The sequence below is a fragment of the Eleutherodactylus coqui genome, chromosome 2, assembly GCF_035609145.1.
Source record: "Eleutherodactylus coqui strain aEleCoq1 chromosome 2, aEleCoq1.hap1, whole genome shotgun sequence".
Classification (NCBI taxonomy): Eukaryota; Metazoa; Chordata; class Amphibia; order Anura; family Eleutherodactylidae; genus Eleutherodactylus; species Eleutherodactylus coqui.
In genome coordinates, this window is record NC_089838.1 from 99,758,814 (window position 1) to 99,771,266 (window position 12,453).

General features: G+C 45.9%; 1 protein-coding gene across 1 annotated transcript in view; it reads right to left on the reverse strand.

The window, feature by feature from the left end:
- The window catches only part of JAKMIP2 (janus kinase and microtubule interacting protein 2), a 111,232-nt gene that overhangs the window by 51,860 nt on the left and 46,919 nt on the right, over window positions 1-12,453 (reverse strand). Inside the window, exon 2 of the mRNA XM_066591266.1 lies at window positions 26-75. The gene's annotated coding sequence lies outside the window, so the exon portion shown is untranslated. The remainder of the gene's footprint in view (window positions 1-25; window positions 76-12,453) is intronic.

The window sequence follows — 12,453 nt, forward strand, 5'->3', positions numbered from 1 at the left end:
TATGTAGATAGCATTAAAATCTCACCTTTGACTTCAACCATCTACATCCATTGTCTCCAGCTCTCCAGTCCATATCTGTGCAAAAGAGAAAAATAATATATATAGTAAATCATTTCAGATGATACTTATACCTACAAGTGGGAAAACTAATGTCACCATTACAAGGGACCTAGTAGATAGTAAATGGGACTGTAAAAGAGAATGAGAGAAAGCATGTCGCTCCAGCACTTTCAATGGCAGAAATCGCATGGCATGCAAGGGTGATGCGATTTTTGCCTCCCATGGGAAATAATGGGCAGTATCAACCCAAAATAGGACATTTTGCACTTTTTCCATCTTGCAGCAAGATTACGAGAGAAAAATTGCACATATAAATAGACCCATTGCAAATAATGAGTTTTATTTCCTTGTGAGTTCTATACATCCACATATAATCACCCACGTAAATACAGCCTAAATCAGGGATTATGTTATTAAAATACTAATAATAGGGTACGCATGCAGCGTACGGCGCATTTCAATCTGATATGAGGATCTTCATCAGGTGGGTCATAAAGCACATCAAACACATTTAAAGGCATAGTGAGTGAGCATAGAAAAGCTCCACCTCTAATTAAAAAGACAGGTGTATACAGTCCCAGTATATACGACAACATCAATAGTTAATCCTGTAAGGGCACTGCCTAATTTGGTACTTAGGGTTGTCCCATTGAAAACTATTGATGGCCTATCTGCAGGATGGGTCATCAATACTAGATCGGCAGGGTTTTCTGTCCAGAACCCTCAATGCTGTCCAGATCAGCTGTTTGCAGGGCCAGTGAACTGATTTCTGCAGGAATCAGACAGCTCCATTTCCACAGCAGTGGCCAGGCTTGGTATTACAAGCAAAGATCTCATTCACTTCAATAGGAACTATGCCTGTAATACCAAATCAGGCCACTGCAATGGGAACAGAGCTGTTTGCTTCCTGCAGAAATCACTTCACTGCATGAGTGCACCAGCCTGGTAAACAGCAGATCACGAGGATCCCAAATGGCAGACCTTTGCCAATCTACTATTGAGAGCTTCTCCTAAGAATAGGCCAGCAATAGTTTACAACCGGACAATCTCTCTAAGGATGCTACAATTTTTGGGGACTTTAATCTCCGTTTTTCCAAAAGCCATAACGTTTTTATTTTTCTGTCATCATAGGTGTATGAGGGCTTGTTCACTGCATGACGAGCTGTAGCTTTTTATTGATACTATTTTGGCATTCATATAATGTATTGTATCAATTTTATTAACCCCTTGGTGACATTCAGAGCTGCCATTTATTTCTGCTTATTAAGACAAGCCTTTACACAACTGCATCGATAGGCCGCCTGCAGACGAGCGGGTCGGATCCGGCAGCGAGAATTCTCGCCGCGGGACCCGACCCGAGCGCCTGTAGAGACGAGCGCGTACTCACCCGCGCCTGGCGGCATATTAGCACTAACTGCTTAGGTTAAGCAGCGCTGCTGATTAGAGCCACCTGATTGGCTCTTCGGCACCACGTGACTACACAGCGTGCACGCGCATTGCCTTCAGCAGCCGTGCACTACACACTACAGTTAAGCAGACGTGCACTACACACTACACTAAAGCAGCACGGGGTTAGGTTTAGGGTTAGGTTTAGGGTTAGGGTTAGCTAAACCTAAGCCTAAACACTAACCCTAAACCTAACCCTAAACACTAACCCTAAACCTAACCCTAAACACTAACCCTAAACCTAACCCTAAACCCTCAAACTAACCCTACACCTAACCCTAAACCGTAGCCCTAAACCTAACCCCGTGCTGCTTAAGTGTAGTGTGTAGTGCACGGCTGCTTAACTGTAGTGTGTACTGCACGGCTGCTGAAGGCAATGCGCGTGCACGCTGTGTAGTCACGTGGTGCCGAAGAGCCAATCAGGTGGTTCTAATCAGCAGCGCTGCTTAACCTAAGCAGTTAGTGCTAATATGCCGCCCGGTGGCCCCGGCTCTTTCATGTGCCGCCACATGCGCAGACCGGAACCGGCGGCAGGGTGAGTGACGTTTCTGTGCGAGGCTCTGCGAGCCCCGCACAAAAATAGGACATGCCGCGGTTTGTTTGCCGCGCAAGATTTCGCGCGGCCAAACCGCGGCCGTCTACATAGGAGTGCGTATTGTAATGCACTCCTATGCAAACTTTCAGTGGCGGAAATCCCGCGGGAAATCCGCCCGTGTGCAGGCGGCCATAGACAAATAAAAAAGTTATGGTGGTGTTGGCGACAGAATTTTTTTTTTTAAGTTTCAATTTTTTTTAAGTAGTTCAACAAAAAGCACTATGTAAATTCGTTAGCATCGTAATTAGAGTTGAGCGAACATATTCTGCTGAGCCTAATGCTCGTTCGAGTATTAGCATACTCGATGGTGCTTGTTACTCGAACGAGCATCAAACCGTGTTCAACCCGCCCCAGTTTTTGGCTCCTCCCCGCTGTGATGGGCCTGTTTTGGCCCCTCCCCACTGCGACGCAGCGTGCGTCAATGGCAATTTTTTAATGTCTGGTAGGCAGGGGAGAGAGAGAGAGAGAGAAGCGAACCTAGAAGAAAAAAAAAGCTCAAGTCTCCCGTTGTAGTCAATGGGGTTCGTTATTACTCGAGTAGAGCTCTCGAACTTCACGAAAAGCTCGACTCGAATAACGCGGACCCGAGCATTTGGGTGCTCGCTCAGCTCTAATCATGACCCATGCAATTAAGTCAGGGGTCCCCAACCACCGGGCCGCGGACCGGGATCGGGCCGTTGGGTGTTTAGCGCCGGTCCACGGCACTGCCGGGAACTTTTGCTCTAAACACAAGGCCGGCGGGCCGAATCCGGCCCGCTGCCTTGTGTTTTGTGGCCCGCGGCATGCGGACGCCGCTCACCACTGAAGCGATTACCAGTGGGGGCGCCGCAGCTCCGCGCTGGTAATCGCGCTGATCCCGCCACAGTGTGCAGCCAGGATTCTCCTCCCCGAGTCCCCTGCTCATTAGTTCCGCAGGAGAGGACTCGGAGGAAGCGTTCCGGGCTGCACACTGACGTCAGGGCAAGCAGACAGAGAGCGACAGCAGGGAGGAGGTAAGTATATAGGTTGGGGGGCTGCTTACTACTGGGGGGGGCTGCCTAATACTGGGGGGGCTGCTTACTACTGTGGGGGCTGCCTATTACGGGGGGGGTGCTGCATACTATGGGGGGTGGCTGCTTATTACTGGGGGGGGGGGCTACCTATTACAGGGGAAGGGGCTGCCTATTACTAAGGGGGCTGCCTATTACTAGGGGGGCTGTCTATTACTGGGGGGCTGGTTATTACTGAAGAAGGGGGCACTTATTACAGGGGAAGGGTCTGCCTATTACGTGGGGCTGCCTATTACTGGGGGCTGGTTATTACTGGGGGGAGGGCGTGGGGGCTATTTACTACTGGGGGGCTGCCTACTACTGGGGGGGGACCTGCTTATTACTGGGGGGGTTGTTTACGGGGGGGGGCTGCTTATTACTGGGGGGGTGGGGGCTACTTATTACAGGGGAAGGGCTGCTTACTACTGGGGGGGCTGCGTATTACTGGGGGCCTACTTATTACAGGGGAAGGGGCTGCCTATTACTGGAGGGGCTGCCTATTATGGGGGGGCTGCCTATTACTGGGGGGGGCTGGTTATTACTGGGGGGGTGGGGGATACTTATTACAGGGGAAGGGGCTGCCTATTACTGGGGGGGGGGGCTGCCTATTACAGGGGGGGCTGCCTATTACGCGGGGCTGCCTATTACTGGGGGGGCTGGTTATTACTGGGGGGGGCTACTTACTACTGGGGGGGCTGCTTATTACTGGGGGGGCTGCCTATTACTGGGGGGGACTTCTTATTATTGGGGGGTTGCTTACTGGGGGGGTTGCTTATTACTGGGGGGAGGGATACTTATTACCGGGGAAGGGGCTGCTTATTACTTGGGGGGCTGCCTATTACTGGGGGGGAGGGGCTGTCTATTACTGGGGGGGACCTGCCTATTACTGGGGGGGAACCTGCTTATTACAGGGGGGTGGACCTGCTTATTACAGGGGGGGGGGGAGGACCTGCTTATTACTGGGGGGACCTGCTTATTACTGGGGGGGGGGATGGTTATTACTGGGGGTGGCTACTTATTACTGGGGGCAGAGCTAATTATTACAGGGGGAGGGGCTGCTAATTACTGAGAGGCGGGGGGCTGTCTATTACTGGGGGGGGGGAGATAAATTATATGCTGCCCTATGTGTGTGCTAGGGGGGGATAGATTATATACTGCCCTATGTGTGTACTGCTAGGACATTCTAAATGTCATAATATAATAAGAATGCACTAAACTCCAACCCCCTTCATAACCCTGCCCCATATAACCAAAGCCCCGCCCATGTCCCGCCCAACCTTGCCGGGCCTTGTAAAAATGGTCATGCTTGAAGCCGGTCCCTGGTGCCAAAAAGGTTGGGGACCACTGAATTAAGTAACCAGGACTTTTTGTTTTCTGCGCTGTGTATGATGTAAAGACAAGACCCCCCAAAATGGTACTGTTGTTTTTTTATTTCCATTTCACATTTCTTAGAAAATTTTAAGTTTTTTCAGTACATTATATGATACAATAAATAGTACAGCTAAAAAATACAACCCGTTCAGCAAAAGACAAACCCTCAGACAGCTACCTCAACGGAAATATGCCAAAATACTGTGCACATCACTTTCTATTATAACAAATACGGGAAGGGCAAATATAATTGGAAAATGTGCTTATTTACAAAAGCCAAGGGAAAAGAGTAAGTAGCCTTTGCCAAGAAAAGCAGCAAATGGCCAGAAGAGACGAAAGCGAGGGAGGATTCTTGTACCGTGTGCGATTTCTGTCCGCCGAGCAGATGCTGACACAGCGCTATAACATACTGAGGGCCGGGCCGGGAGCATCTGTGCTATCTAGATGAATAAAGTCTACAATATGTCATATTCTTAGGTATTACGTACAATCCTTTAAATGAATCCGTAGGCCAGAAGATACTGAAGCGATTGTGTAAGGAAGTCTTTAGATAGTTCCTGAAACGGGAAGAGCAAAACCTGGTAGCGGACTGCTTCACAGTTTTTAATGCTGCAATGGGTACATAGAGTGGGAGTCAGTTTTTTGAGACGCCTCATAGGGGAAGGTATTAAAAATGTTGTTAATGATTAGAGGGATAAATAGGAAAAAAAGTTCTTAAAACAGTTGATGTTTAAAATCAACATTTTTCCCAGCACTGCGGGTTTCCACAACTCCATGAATTTTAATGGGGAGACATGATATAGTGTTCCAAAGTCAAATCCCTAAGTCAGTGGAGCTAATATATAATATAATGGTGGGAAGATTCCTGTGATGGAGTTCCCAGTGCTAAGTAATGTGGCAAAAGTTTTTCTTTTTTTGGGCGCACGGCCAAAAATCACAAACAGTCATTATTTTGCAATTAAATTGTAAAACGTATAATAGGTTTTATATGTAATGTATGCCATCAGGTTGACACTGAACATTTCTGGATTGACATAGGAGGAGGTCAATGTTGATATCCCAAGTAACACTATGTATATGTGACTATTTCATAAGATACCCTTATAAAGGTATGTGCCTTACAGCCGTCCCACAAGTTACTGCCTGACTATCGCTCCTGATCTTCACTCAGGAGTAATAGTTGTTCAATGAATAGAGGCAGAGCAGGTGGGGATACTTCTGGTCAGGGGCGTAACTAAAAGCTCAGGAGCCCTGATGCAAAAGGTGAGCTGGGGCTCCCCTTCTATCTGTATCTGTACCCGTACCCATACCTAAACCATGCTGCACAGAGGCATAACTTGAAGCTTCTGGACCCCAATACAAAACCTGTAACAGGGCCCCCAACTATAATGTTTTATTCATGGTACTGGGCCCTCTATATGGAGAAGAGAGGCCTTATGGGCCCCCTAAGGCTTCTGGGCCCGGGTGCAACCGCATCCCCTGCACCCTCTATAGTTACGCCCCTGCTTCTGGTAGTCTACCTCCATTCACAGAGTCACTCAAATGCTAAGTGGTTCCTGTTTACATGGCCCAATAGTAGTGGAGGTACTGCAACTGTGCTACCCCTGCATTCACTTCAATGACAGCACCCGAGATTACAGAGTTCGAGCCCTTCGGCAATCTCCAGCACCTTCATTCAACTGAATGGGGCAGCGGCACGCCTGTGGGACTTCTGCTCCATTCACTCAGGGACCAACTGGACCCCCGTTCTTGGGATTAGTGGGAGGCCCAGCGGTCAGTCCCCCACTGATCAGAAAATCTTTCCCTATCCACAGGATAGGGAATAACTTTATAACTTGGCACAACTCCTTTCAATGAGAAACATAGCACCGAAAAATTCTCCGGATATCTACATTGATCACTACTTGGCTTGCACACTTCTTTCATCTAAATCTGATGGCGGGATTGCACTACCTTTCGGCCCAAACACCAGCTACTGTTGTGCTCTGCTATTTCTTTCCATAGAAGAGGTGTTCTGTTTCCTTGGCAACGAGCAGTAAACAACCAGAGGTCAAAGGAATCAATATCTGGAGAACGGAGCATTTTGGAAATAAGCATCTTATGAGTGAATGCATTGTTTTGCAATTTCAGACACATTGACATTGGATTCCCAAGGTGAGAATACCCCTTTAAGTTTCAGTTAGAATTGCTGCAGTCTTAAAATAGAGGTACACACTTTACCAAATACTGTGAAATACTAAAGATTTTGTCCTTTATGCAGTATTTGGGATAATATCTCTCCTACTGTACATTATAAGTGGCTACAGAAGTGCTCCGTGACCATATGAAAAGCAAAGGCTGCAGATGGACTGCATTCATAAAGGTCACAAAACTCCAATGTGATTGCTGATACGCTTATGTTACAGTAGGGAGACATTATTCCTAATGGTCCATTCAGACCAACGTTGTCTCCAACTGTGTGCTGTCCATGTATGTCACAGATCGCACACGGCCCCACTACAGACGACTACTTCTGGGCCGTGTGAAAGCACCCTCACATGTGTATTTATGCAGGAAGAAATGTAGTGCCACACATCTTGGTATAAGGGCTGCTTCAGACAGGAGCAGGCGCAAATACGCTCTTTGCTGCACATATTTGCGCATGAACCTGTCAAAAGTATTTTTTTTTTTAACATTCAAACTTCGCGCCATTGTGCGTGAAAATAAAAAATACAAAAATCTGAAAGATAGGTCCTCCTGTCCTATCTTTTCTCTGAAGTATAAAAACTATGTGCAAGAAAGATAGGACAAGGCCGATTTTTTCTTGCGTATATTAAAATCAAGCGAGAAAGTGAAAACGAAGCCATTGAAATCAATGGCTTTGCTTTGTCACATTTTCAGGGCATTATTATCACGCCTGCAAATGAAACATGGTCATCTCTTTAAGCCCTAAGGCCGGCTTCACACCGACATATTTGCGCACGTACGTGTGTGCGGAAGACACAGTGTATTGAACTTTGGATTTCAATGGGTTCGTTCACATGTGCGTATTTTTCCTGCGCGTTTCGGTCATGCAAAAAAAAAAAAGCAGCACGCTCTATTCTCTCGTGTATTTGCACACCAAAAGTCCATACAGAAGTCAATGAGGAAGAGCAAATCCGCGCGCAGAACACTATGGGATTCGTGAAACTGTGCAATTGTGTCTTGAACTCATTAGACTAATTAGGGCTGGAAGCATCGTGTGTATTTTATTGCGTCCACAATATATGCGCGCAAAAAGGATAGTAAAATGCACATGCAAAGAAGCTACGAGCATAAGCGCAAATATGCGTACGCTCGTGTGAATCCGGCTTATAGTGCATAAGAGTCAGGCTTTTACATCACAATGTCAAGTTTATACAAATATATTTGCAAACATGAATTAATTCCCTTTGATTTGCATTAAAACAGCGTTCTAATAATGATAACTGCTTTCACTCGGCAACCAGTTTCCAGGTATTCCAGCCCCTCTAGGTGCTATTAAGCAGCTCGTAGACAAGAGATGGAAATTGTCTATCAGAATTTAAAAAAATTAAACTGAATGGATAGATGAGGTGATGAAGAATGTCTTTTCCAGAATGAGAGCGCTCCGACTGCTCACAATGCAGCATCTTGCCAGTTCTCCTTTGTGCGGCTTCTTCTTGGTACGACTGCAGTGCAGAATATAAATGAGGCACTCATAGCTGGGTGCAAAACTAGCACAGCTGTCATCCGAGGTAGCAAGAAAATGACTATCGACATGCCACATAGTAATAATTTCTTCAATAATGCAGCGTTTACAAACACAATAACTCCTGCATCCTCAATCAATGCTGGATACTGCAGAAAGGATATATAACAGTCACCTGGGTGAAACAAAGACCATACTGTGATATACTTATCTATAGGTGACAGATGAGTATATAGTATAGTAGTACACACAATAAGGCCTCCACATATCATTGTGATAGAGAAATAGAACATAGCTATAAGTAGCACAATGTCTAGTATGAACTTACGAAACAGACCTAACACTAGAGCCACTATAGGGTTTATATACATATACTGCTTAGAGTTTTAACACTATGGTTTTGCTGGGCAAGGGTTTGGTTTCTTAGTATCATGTTTCTCAGTATCATAGCTATAGGGGCTGCAGTGATAACAATCTCAACAGGATTGTATCTTTTTAGGAGGTCTATAATATACCCAGCCATATACATAAGTAGAATTAATGAGATTTTCCAGGAAAATACTATTGATTACCTACACTCAGGTTATCAATAGTTGATCAGCAGGGGTCCATCGCTTGGAAGCTGCTGCTCCAACCCCGATGTAGTGGCAAGTTCTCATTGATTTTGAAGAGACCCCAGCCTGCAGTTACAAGTGCCGGCCACTATACCAGGGTTGGATCAGCAGCTTCGGCTCTGACCCCTGCGTTGTGGTGCTGACAATGGATGCCAATCAGCCGGGGTCTGAGCTGCGGACCCCAGTCGATCAACTATTGATAACCTATACTCATCAATACCTCATCAATAGTATTTTCCTGGAAACCCCTTTTAAGATTTCTTCTAATATCACAATAGCAATCATTCTAGAGAAAGCTATCTCCAAATGCAAGTAAAAGTATTTAAAAATGAACAGCAAGACTTCTCCAAAAGTCCACCTACTTAAGAAAGCCAACCAAGATGTAGAACAGCTTTTCTGTGATTGACTTTCAGTTCCCTTTATAGCCTTTGCACAGTGAAACCTCTTATAGACCACCATCCAGGATTACAGTGAGAAATAGTCTTCTGGATCGGTGGTCTTCTCAAGGAAGAGGGCCAATTTGTACTTGATACATAAGAAATAAACATCTAATCTAAGTTCAGTTTAGTGAAGTCTCTTGAGGTTCGAGTGTTACAGATGTAAAATGTCCATGTGAACCAACTTACGGATGGAATAGTAGTGAGGGGCCAGCAAGCTCTACTAGCCCAAATTGAAGGTGACGTGTGATGGCAGAAATGAGAGATGTGGGGGGGGGGAGCTTTTGCTATCTTCTCCCTTTAGGTAAGTAGGGGAAAAGGCTTTTACACAGGCTCACAGTCGCCAAGGAATCGCTCAAGTAAGCGATTATATGCCACTATTGGGCTGTCTAAACATGGACCCGATAGGGCAAATTAGCGAGAATTGTTTAATTGTTGGAGTTGCTCAGTTTTCACCTAAAAACTTAGCGACTAAATTACTGTTGGCGCATGTAAACAAGCAATTGCTCATATGTTGCTTCACTGGCGTGGCCCGTGGGCCCCCTGCCATATGTTGTTTCACAGCCACGTGCCGGCTGTGGGTAGCACTGTAGGAGGGGAGGGCGGTTACTGAAGAGCCGGCAGCCAATAACAGGCTGCAAACTCCCCGAGCGCACACTCCTCCCTTTCACTGATAGACTGCAATTGGGATTGGTCACGACTCACAACTGAAGTATATCAATGCACTGCCGGCCGCGTGATTGGTCCGGTCAGCAGTGTACTGATACTATCTTGAGGGCGGAGGTGGAGACTGGAGAAGCAGTACACATTCTGGTGAGTACTCTATGTATTGTATGTACTCCAATATGTATATCTGGTATACCTTATAATATATACATATAATTATATACAGGAGATCTCCAGGTTACACCAGCATGCTCCATATCACTATATACAGGGGATTGTACATCTGCTATATATAGTTATATGGATCATGCTGGTATAAGGCTAAGTTCACACAGGCGAGTGAATCACGGCCCAATATCGCCCTTGACAACATGTGATTTCCCCGTGGATATGAGGCGTTTTTATATCAAAACCGCCTTGCATTACTTTGGGAAAGTAGCAATCCTCCACTGTTGCTGTCAGATGCAGCGGAGGATCACAGAGTTTCTCCCATTGCTTTCACTGGGGAAATGTCACACCATGTGCACCGAGCACGTGGCGTGATTCTGTCACCGGCCCCATTAAAAACAATCGGAGATGCAAGGGCATACCCAAAGATATGACGTGCCACGATTTGTTTCCCGCATCGCAGTGGGATTCAAGAAAAGATCGGTCATGCAGGTAACCCCATTCAAAAAATAGGACTCATATTCGTGAATGATTTGTGCATCTCACAACGCAAAAATGTCGGGCGATTTTCTCAGCTGTGTGAAAATAGCCTAACCTGGTTTTTCCTGTATATAATTATATGCTCAGCTGGCATAAGTTATACATCTCTCTGTATATTGTGATATCAACCATGCTGGTATACCCAGACCCAGGTTATACCAGCATGGTCTACATCACTATACGCAGGATGTATAGCTTATACAATTATATACAGGAAATACCCAGGTTAGGGCAGTTTCACACCGGCACTAGGGGATTCTGCTTTTCTGCAATGTTCGGGGAGCAGAAAAGAGGAATCCCTGCAGCTAAACGTCTCTGTCTCTGGACAGAACCGAACAGTGCTGGGCGGACTCCATTGATTATAATGGGGTGTGCCTGGCTGCCCAGCTCTTGAATGGAGGAAAAAGCGCTCTGCGGCTGAATGTATCTTTCCTACTGTGTCATGTGGTACAAGTGAGGTTATACATGTGAGTGTCTGAGAGCAGGAGTGGTGGTTGATGATCATCTATCTACTGATGCTGTTAGGGGACCCACACTGATGCAGGGAAGCACCTTAAGCTTCCTTCAATTGAAAATGGAGAAGAATTCTCTCCCTATAGAGAAACTGAGGATCTTACCTCTTCCCCGATCAGCTGGAGAAACTGCAGGGGTGCAGGGAGACATCTCTGGTTTCCCTGTGTCTTATATGGAGGAGACAGAAAGACAGCCTTACCGCCTTTGAAATGCACGAGAGAACAAGTGAGTCACTAAATCCCCAGAGCGAGAGCAACCCCCAGGTAATTCTGTATAGAGAGACCTATCGTACCAGGTACCCAGTACAAGCATTTATTTTTCCTATGTGGGCATCTGCCAATAGGATCACCACACAGAGGTACATGATTGTGACACCCATGCGGAGAATGTGTGGGGTGCTTCTAGGCTAAGCCGTCTTCTAAGTGTTTCTTGCCAGAGAGTATGTGGAGAGGTTCTTGTCTTTTTGCCTGCTCCGGAGTATACTTAATTTCCAGGACCGGTGACATATAGATATTGTGGACTATAGGGTCATATTGTTCCTGTGTATTTTTTCCTCTGAACCTCTGAGCTTTTGCCTGTAAATACTGCTGTGAATGTTACCTGTAATTGTCTGCTTGCAAAGTTTATTCAAGTAAAGTTTTACTGGGTCTCAACCATTCCTGAGGTCCCGAGGTACTATATACATGTCTAGTGTTTATTACTCCGTCGCATAGAATAACGGTGTGGAAACAGTGGCGTCACGACGTGATATATATATACTTCCACAAACACTCACCATTCGGCGACCTAACTGTGGTTCATAAGTGCAGAAAAAAACATGAACACAGCCTAAGGTCTCCTTCACACTGGCGAGGGAGATATCAGGCTGTGATTCATGGCCCAATATCCCTCTCGCCATCCATGTGACAGCCCCGTGGATGCGAAGCGTTTTCATGTGAAAACAGTCTCCCATAACTCCTGGGATGAAGGCAATCTCCTACCATGGCTGTTACAGCCACGGCAGAGGATCTCAGAGTTCTCCCATTGCTTTTAATGGGGCTGACGCCGGTTCAATTTAAAACAATGGGGCAGAACTGTGAGATCTTGCAGCCAGATAGAGCATTCGTTTCTGGCATAGATTCACATCTGGGTGCTATACTGGAAACAAAAAATCGCTAATGTGTATGAACCTATTCAAAAGATTGGGGTTCATATTTGTGCAAGATTTGAGAATCTTGCAAAGCACAAATCTCGCATGATTCTCTGGCCAGTGTGAAGATGGCCTCAGGGGCTACAAACGAATTTTCAAATAGTGCAGGAAAGAAGTAATATTTGGAAAGATTATGCC